Genomic DNA, 10,254 nt, shown 5'->3' with positions numbered 1-10,254 from the left:
TCGGGCGCGCCTGCGATTGCCGCCACTTCGCAATCGTAATCTGACGTATACGCTCGTTCGGGCAGCTGCGTGTAGTGTATTTACATCGGTACAGGAAGGGAAAGGGGGCGTGCTGGGGGAAAGCCAGCGTCGCGTGCTTTGATTGGCTGGAGACAGATTTCGGGCGTGGCAAGGGGCAAAACGTGGCTCTGGTCAACAAACATGGCAATTATCCGACATTGTACAGAATGATGTACCAAGTTCTGCCAAATATGACTTTCTGAGTACCTACTTAGCATGGATACAGCCCCTTAAAAGAGCTACTATTTGACCTGTCTCTTCATGGCCAAACTGCATCAAGAAGTGAGAAGACGTGTAGGTATTATAATAGGCCTTACGTGGAGTCCACTTTACGGTGGTCCCTAGCTAGTAATCCATCAATACTGTAGTACATGTACTAGTAGTATAAACGTAAGGCGGAGCCTATTTTTCAGTCATGGTGGAGTGTCGTGTGAAAGTGACCTTCATAATAAAACTGCCCGGCGAGAAAGCTGAGGTGGGCTTTTTCGGATTCGTAAAACCAGGGAAGTGGAAGAGTTCCATCATGCACCTCCCTGGTAAAACTCTTCCACCTCCCTGGGTAAAACCATGGAGCTATACTACACTCTGCGTAAAAAAAAAAGCAAACAAAACAAAACAAAACAAAACCAAAAAAAAATGCCATTGTCCACTTCTAGTGTAGCTGCTCAACAAACGTGTCGTTCCTCGTGCTTTTGCTGATATATTGCGTTTGCATGTTACATTTGTGATAACATCATAATCTCGTTGGCAACTATGGTTATGGATTTGTTACCGCTGTAGATCAAGTTGAGGGAAAATGTGCAGAATTGAAAATTACAATAATTCATTCCGTCGATCTAATGGTGCTATGCTCAAGGTTACGTCAGTGGTCTTAACTAAAAAGAATAATGATTTCAAAAGAAAAAAACAGGTGAGCAAAGTCTAATTAACATAGCATTTATAAGGAAATAAGCACTGGATTACTTTAATTTCTCTTGCTTTTAGGAAATGATGATAGTGGTCAATTTCGGTGAAACATTTTGTTTGTGTGGTTTCTCCCTAGCTGTTGCTGGGGTTTTTTTTCAGTAAACTTGAACAAGGAAACACGTTTCATTCAAGTACCACTCCTCTTAAACAATATGGTCCTCTGAACCCGGAGGAGAATAATAAGACTCCAGATGAGATAGATTCTATACGTACAACGGAGAAATTTCATCCCTCTTCCCTCTTTAAGCCAAATAACCTGTAAATATCAAAGTGGGATATTTTCTTTCTTATGTAGGCCCTGATATATCGCATGTTTATGATATTCTGGAATATATGTTCCCTACAAAATCACTTGAGTATCAAGTCTGACAGAAAAGGACGTAATGGACCCGGGAAAAAAAAAAATCATCAGACCTAAGCAGCCCACATGACCCTTCATGGACGCGTCGCCTGCCTTAGGAATCTGGACAATATCATTTCGACCATACCTCTGGCATTGCCATTGCCCTCGAAATGAGATAGTACACCAGTCAAATTGGCTCGCTGACCTCTCTTGTTATAGCCTAATCATTTTATCATCATCAAAATTAGAAACGGAAACTTCATTCCATTTTCTATTTCAAAAAAGTAAAGTCAAACCAGGGAGAACAGTTTATTTGAGAAAGTTTCATCATAGTAGCACATCATAATATTGTTAATCCAGAAGTTGTAAATGCCATTATATGGCTTCCAAACAATAATAGGAGTCTACAGAGATTTATTTACATCAACTGATAATCCCTTACAAGTCTTTCGTTCACCAGCACATCTTTCCTAGACATCTTTTCTTTTCTTTTCTTTTTTTTTAATGAGTTCCAAACGAAGAAACTGTATCCTCAGCCTCGAATATTTATCATTTCCTATGAGCTGCGGTACACTTATATCTCGACTTTTTCACTGTTTTTGAATAGGGACTGCTGGTGTTGCTAAATGTATTGACGGGCAAAATGTTGTGTTTGTGATATTTCCGATGGTCCAAACTATAGTGGATGATTCGTGAGGAGATCACAGCTTGTCTAATTTGCATATTTGCATATTTGACATCTTTACGAAGTCTTCTTGAACATGAAAAGGAGTCTCTACACGGAAACCGTCACTGATGGCCCGAGAGGGAAAAGCCCATGCCATAACAGGTGCATGGACGTGTAGGCCTACTATACGTTCTGAAAAGGACTTCGCCTAAAAAAGAAAGGCTGAATAAATCGGGCATCACACAATAACGTACTTTGTCCGTCAGGCGAATTGACCTCATTCAGACCAGACAGTTTTCATGTTTGTCATGTTTGCAACCTGATTGCTACCTTTCGGCCTTGCCTGTCTGCAATATCTGGCCTTTTCTTCGTTCCTCGAGAGTTGTAAAATTTGTTTTCTTTACTCTCTCCCCTCAGTCCTTGACATCGTAATCATGTGCGTCTCCGCTCTACTTCATGACTGTAAAAGTTATCTGTGTGTGTGCGTGAGTGTGTGTGTGCGCGTGGGTTTTCCTGGAGTTTGCTGGTTATTAGTTAGTGACCATGATGTACACCTTGCCTCGACGGAGGTTTGCGCTCGCTTAGTTTCTGTCCATGCGTTCGGATTTTCACCCCCACCCTTCAAAGGGGGTTTGGGAAGGGGGTGTGACTGAAACATTCACCAATTTATTGTCCATTCCAGTGGCGGATCCAGAGGGGGGGGGGGGGGGGGGGGGGGGGCCGCAACCGGCGCACGCCACCCCCTTTATTTTTCGTTAAAAACAAAAGAAATAAAAAGAAAAAAGAAATGAAACCCGGAAGTGGCACCAGAAATATTAGTTGCGCCCTCCCCTTTAAAGAATTCCTGGATCCGCCCCTGCATTCAATATTTCAATGCTCTTAGCAACACCCATGACTCATTAATCCGTTTCATCGTTGTAGTTGTTACCACTTGTTTTGTTCAAGTGAGTGTTTTTTTCCTATTGGCCCATATTTCAAAGGCTTGGGAAAAAATATTGTCAAACAAAGCGTTCCCTCAGGTTTCTTAAACCCTTACCATTCGCTCTTGGCTCCTCGTGAGCCATGTTCGTTGATGCTGTTCTGTTTTTGCACGTCTGATGTGAATTAATGTCTATTAACCTACAAACGAATAATCATCAGGTACACCGCGTCATCGCGTACAATTATTCGACAGTCGCATCATTCAAAGAAATAGACGAAAGACCAATTACACCTAAATGAATTTAGAATAAATCACACTAATAATTTATGAATTTAACGTCGACCTTGCTCATAATCGCATTAAATCAAGCTTCACCGTGCACCAGATGGAGGCATTAAGTTAACTGTCATTTCATGTAAGAGGATTGAATTTACAGCCCTTCAGACGTGATACCCGCCGTATCATAGGCAAAGCTAGGATACGGCAATTTAGACGAGCGTGTAGTAATCAGCGCTGTTATAGCGATCTCTTCCTTCCTCTGACGTGTATTTTTCATCCCGGGGTCCGTTTCATGAAAGTCTGGAGGGTCTTTTCTCTAAAAAGACACACTAAATGAGAGACTTCATGAAGTGAAATTGAGAGTCTATTATAATATAGCCACTTTGGCCATTCTCAGATTTATGTCAAGACTTTTATGTGACGACTTCATGAAACGGACCCCTGGAGCTCTCGGATTAAAAACAATGAATCGGCCTTGAAGAGGCTAGCGGCTAAATACATCCGGGACACTCCTTGTATATAGACACTGAGAAGTCATATCCGGGTTTAGAATTCCGTGTATTTTGCAATACGTCAATGAACAGCACGATTACAAAATTTATGTGACGGACATACATTGTAGGTGTGGGCCCTACGTATCACTTTGAAGACAACAGACGTGTTATGATCCCTTCGACAAGAAGTGGATTTAGTCGAAGGTCACAAACAAAAATGATCCACCTCCGAACCCATCCCAATGCACCTGCAAATGAATCCAATAAAGACAGTGAGTCACCAACGCCTTATGATCATCGAAGCCCGCTCTCGAAAAAAAAAATATAGAAGAAAGAAACCAACAAAAAGGCAACGTCTAAATCAGTCACTTCCTTTTTTTTTTGGGGGGGGGGGTGGGGGGGAGGGGGCGTCACATTCCCTAAAATTCACAATAGGTGGTTATACGGATATGGAATTTTCAATTTTCAAACGCCGGATTACCACGGATTGGGTCCGGGATGATCCATGATGCGATCCGTGAAAGTATAAAACGGGCTTTAATAGACAAGCGATTTGTCATCAGTGACCTAAGTGTAGACAGTTACATGTGATTATCCCTCATACAATTGTATTTTTAAATGAATAACGTATAATTAAATAGCAACATCGTCTCACGTGATAACGCGGTGTTTGTCTTGCTATGTTATGTCGTCATACGACCTATACAACATTGGCATCGCAGAACTAACAAAGTTTCGGTACTATAGCACTCGATCATGACACTCTGACTTTTTCCATATACACGATGTTCTTGGAATGTGAAGTCACAAATTTTAATATATTTCATCCTAAAGATTGCGATTATACATAGGCTACAGCACACAATGTAGGCTCTACAGTGTACAGTGTAGTTGTATGAATATCTAGGGAAACTGGAGTAAACTGTTCTATAGAACGAATGAATAACAAAAGATGTAATGAAACTGAAAGTCCATGCATGAATTAATGAGGAATGACAGAAATTAGAAATAGATAACATGTGTTTATTTATTCATTTATTCAATTATTTATTTAGGTTTTTGAAATTGGTAAATAATGCCTTTAAACCACAATGAAAACCAACCATGTGTGACAGTCTCGGGACAGCGAATCTGTGTGTACCAGCCTGTGCAATCTGATCAACACCATATAGCTCCTATACACTGAAGACACCGATACGCATAGAACCCGGCGATTATAGAGAAATATAATAATGATATCTATTTACGCGGGTTGTTTGCGTTGATCAGGGATATTGGACAACAGTGTCGACAGAATCAATGCTCTCGGTTCACTGCGTAACACATTGTTCTGTTAGGCATGCGATATGATCACAAACAATGTTCAATACATTACCACAGGTGGAGAGAGGGTGAATGGTATATAGTACGACAAGCGAACTTTGATAGTGTAATTCAATCTCACTTTTCAATCATTCAATCCAAACTCCTCTAGAACTTGCCCTGTTTGTTCAGCAATAATAACAATAAAAATAATGATGAAGATGATAATGATGATGATAGTGATGATGATGATGCTGATGACGATGATGATGGTGATGATGATATAAAATGATAGCAAACATTTATATGTTAGTGATAATGATAGATGATAAATTCTTCATATAGGCATATTCATTAGTGCAGTTTTATTTCGACTCTGCCTTTCGGCCTCGGTGAAATAAAACTGCATTTAGGCAATATAATGTAATATTAAATGGGTTAGTCAAATACCGGTTAGTGATCGGCTAAACACAGTCACGTGATGGAGGTACATTCGGGGCGGACATTCTTGTAATGTTCTCCCATGGGAAAACATTTTCACGTAATAAAATGACCGAAGGCCTATAGGACCGCGCGCGCACAGTGAATTTGGCTATGCGCGAGGGAGCGATCGAGTGCGTTGTGCTGGTGGTTGTCGTTGACGTATTTTACGTATTTGACTAACCCATAAAATATAACAGATGATGACTTTTGCTGTCGGGAACATGTACCAAACGTTCCAGCCTCAGGGTTTGAAATGCTATTTCGGGAGGCTATAAGTCCCTTGACTTTGTCTCGGGACTTATAACCTCCCTCAATAGCATTTCAAACCCTTCGGGTGGAATGTTCCCTCCCCGCCAGTTATCAGTAGTCTTACATCCATCATCCTATAAAGTATTCAAGATCATGTACTATCAGTGTGATGTGGAACAATGAAATCCAGAGTTTAGGACCTCGGCAATGATATTACTATGTTAACGTTGACCACAGCCTATTATAGGAAAAATGATGAAATTACACAATTTCTCATGGTTCTCATATTGATACAGATCATAATCATATCATCATGCCATGTCAATATTGTGTGATTGTTCGCAATAATCAGATGCAGTTTTTGTCTGTACAGGTCGAATTGAAATAATCTTCCCCCTAAAGTGGTGACCTGGCGCCTCTTTGGCCAGAATTCACGAAGGTGGTACAAATGAAACCATGGTTTAAACCATGGACAAAAACTATGGAATGCCAAGTGTCGCCTGGAATATCAAAATTCGTTACGAAATCAGTCATTTTTTGTAGAGAAATTATAACATTTTGTATCTAAATGAACATTTCCTCCACGAAATGATAATTTCGTTAACGAAACGGTCATTTTGTCGACGAAATGATCTAATTTCGTAACGAAATATTCCGTGCGACACTTGGCGCTCCATGGTTTTTGTCCATGGTTTAAACCATGGTTTCATTATTTTGTACCACCTTCGTGAATTCGGGCCATAACATTTGTTCAGCGGAAAGGTATCGAAATATAAATCTAACAACACTAAAGATTCATGTAACAAATGCTTGGAATCTCATATCATATTTATACACACACACACACACACACACACACACACACACACACACACAACCAACCAACAGAACCTCACGGCAGTTAAGCTATTTTGTACAACTATAATGTATACAGTGTGCAAAAGGGGATGACTGATATATCATATACCTCTTTTATGTACACCACTGGCAATCAGTTGTAATGACAGAATAGCTTGTAATTTTGTAGAAAATACCGAGAGAAATCTTTAATGTACATAAAAAGTAGCCACTTATATCGCTTTGCCGTTCCATTGTTACAAGCAAGAGTTTGTGGCAGTCGATGAAAGAGCCCCAACAAAACAACTCGGCGCATTATGTATGGATATATCCTGAAAAATATTCAGTGATGGCTGTTGGAATATGTTGTTCTGGTTCATGACTGTTGTAAATCGATAATGCGGGAGGGTTCCATTGTGAGCTGCACGCATAAAAGAGGGGCCAATCCCTACGTATATAACTCTGATGATAGATATTTCAATATCATACAATGACCTTTGCGAGTACTGTGTCATGGTAATCTATTAGGAATGTCAAGACATGATGCCATATTATCACAAGTTTGAACCCAAGCCACACTGCAGGTCCTTTTAAAGCGAGATGACGGTGTGAATATATTTTATATATTGTATTATGTCTTTTTGTTTGTTTGAAAAGATTTTATTTTCTGCATTTCATATTTTCTTTCAGAATACAAAGATAACAAAGGCAGGTTCAATTACACAAATACAATTCTGAAAATTATTGACATATTACATAGTAAGTCATATTTTGTATATAAAGACAAATGAAACGTTGAATAACATACAAAATGTTTATATGGCCAATAATGACTTGATTCACAGTACAATATATAATATATACATATAATGCAGAGGGCCGCCGTTATAAGCCGTGCTTGAACAGACGGACAGCCAGAGTTAAATTACCATTTTTTATTGTAGTACTTGAACACTAATACGGATGGGCCATGTTAAAATGCGTGTAAATCCAGTTTTATACAATTACTTGGTACTCTGCTCGTGGAGTGCGCTGAATGCTGTTTCGGGCGTCATACAATCAATTCTGTGCTGGGTAATTGTAGCTATATAACTGTGTTACATGTCACCAAAAACAAGCTAGAATCATTCATACATTCAAGGGACTGCAGTCCATAATATGCATGGACCCACCTGCGTAATACTAGAACTCTGTGCATGGACCTGGCAAGGGCGAGGGACCGCACTCACAAGCGCCCTCAACGGTGGTCGTAGAAAAGAAACTGCGGGCGGGGGGGGGGGGGGCATTTTCATGAAACATTTTTCAGGGAACATACAGTGACAAATATGTCGGACAAATTTGCTCTCAGCCAGTCAGATGCAAGGATTTCAGTAGCTTATAAAAGTTTGTCAGAAAAATATTTGACAAAAACGCTTCACAAAATACCCCAGGAGATTCTCACCACTAACGATTCTAACCTCCAGACATTAAATTTTAATTATAGTGCTTCTTTCACTAAACCAGAAAAAATCCAAACAACCCCTCCCCCCCCAAAAAAGAAGAAAACACGAAAAGTAACAACAACAATCAACTTCTGTCACCAGCTATCTTGTGATTTGTCAACTTGAAATAAACATTCATGCAGATCTTGTCGTTGTTTTGACAACTGTAATCATAATACAGTAATTATGATACTAAGCATGTCTAGCAAAAATGCTGTTGGCCCTATCACTAATTATGTTTGTGGTCAAATGTCTCTCTGACTGGAGGTTAAAATTGAACAGTTATTCCTGACCCCTAAAATAAAGTGGACCCCCTTAAACACACTGCCTTAATCCATAGTGACCAAGAGACACTATCGCCCTACCCTATACACTGCAGTTCAGATCAATAATGTTGTGTTTTCCTCAAACTTAATCGATGTGTTTTATTTAATACATTTAATACGCGTATTGATATACATTTTAGATGACGACTGCACCGTTACATTAAAAAGCAAACTTGATTTGCGCTCTGATTCTTGTCAAGGCGGGTGTATCTATACGTGAATTTGCAAGTGTTTTATGTCTAGAAACCAGCGATTGTATAATTTTGTTAGGTTCGTAGAATTAGGAACAGCTTGTTGGCTACCCTTCGAGAGCGACTCTCGAGGTCTTCCCAAGTTGTGGTGTCTTAAATGGCTCAACTTATAAAAGATGTATATATCAATTCAACGCTTTCTGCAATGTAAATGATCTCTTCCCGTATAGCAACAGCCAATCAAGAAGCAGGATATTTGTTATTATATTTTGTATCAAAAATTTATCCTCTGATAATTGGTTGAAAGAGCTTCACGTGATTAAAGGTATTTTCAGCTATTTCAGAAAGTTGACAGTCCATAAAGTACTCTTTGCAAAATGACGTCACTTCTGTGATGACATTTTGCAAATAGCATACTATTTGCAAAATGATGTCACAAAGCAATTCTGAAATTGTGCGCAGCTTTGAACCATCAGTCTGTGAAATGTAACAATTCCTAACAAAACAATTGTGACGCCACAAAGCAATTTTGACATTGCGCACTGCTCGTACAGTCACTCCGAAAATGTATCATTTTCCATGCGCACTGCTCATACAGTCTCTCCGAAAATGTACCAATTCCTAACAAAGCGATTTTGACGTCATAAAAACAATTCTGACATTCAGAGCTACCAAGTCTCACGCATTCTGCGTGAGACTCAAGCATTTAGGGTTCGTCTCACGATCTCACGCATGGCCTAGCACCCATTTTTCTCACGCATTGGGTGAAATCTGCAACTTGGGCCTATTAACAATGAGCATAGCTCAAAGGATTAAAGTGATAGTTGCAATTGAAGGTATATTTCCTTTTTGTCTTTCAAAATAAGTAAAAAGCTCCATACTAACCCCTCCCACACCCTCGCTCACGCGCACATGAGCGCGCTGAGACGTTGAGTCATGAAAATCTCACTCATAAAAATTTTTCGAACTTGGCATCCCTGGACATTGCGCAAATTGCTTCGCACCGTGCATCGCGTCGCGCGTGTCAAATGTAACATTAGCCATGTCTACACCTATCCAAAAACTTGTAGTTATACTAACTACGAGCGCAAAAATTCCTTCCCCTAACCACGACAAAACTTCGATGCCGTTCACACCTACATGCAGTTAGCAAAACCTCGAGGTAATGCTAACTACGATAGAAAATAAAGGGCGCCTAGTTCGCACATAGGGTTGCGCGCTATTGTGGAAAAAATTGAGCGTCGTGGTTAACAAAACTCCATTCACATCTGTCACAGTTTACAGGGGCGGATCCAGGGAGGACCGCAACCGGCGCACGCCCCCCCCCTTATTTTTTGTTGAAACAAAAGAAATAAAAAGAAAAAAATGGGGGAGGGGTGCGTGCGCCCCCCTATAATTTTGTAAACGCGCCCCCTCTTTACGGAATTCCTGGATCCGCCCCTGGTTTTTAAAAGCGCCCTGTGGGGGGCCTTCCCAAAACTACGACGAAACCACGACAACACCCTAAGGAATCTTACGGTGTTGTCGTGGTGTCTACGCCTTAAGTTTTAAAAATTGAGCGTCGTGGTTAACAAAACTCCATTCACATCTGTAACAGTTTACAGGGGCGGATCCAGGGAGGACCGCAACCGGCGCACGCCCCCCCCCCTTTATT

The sequence above is a fragment of the Diadema antillarum genome, unplaced genomic scaffold (assembly GCF_040938485.1).
Source record: "Diadema antillarum isolate AM-2024a unplaced genomic scaffold, OU_Dant_1.0 seq00000690_RagTag, whole genome shotgun sequence".
Lineage (NCBI taxonomy): Eukaryota > Metazoa > Echinodermata > Echinoidea > Diadematoida > Diadematidae > Diadema > Diadema antillarum.
The sequence above is the reverse complement of the archived record's forward strand: the minus strand, read 5'-3'. Positions refer to the sequence as shown.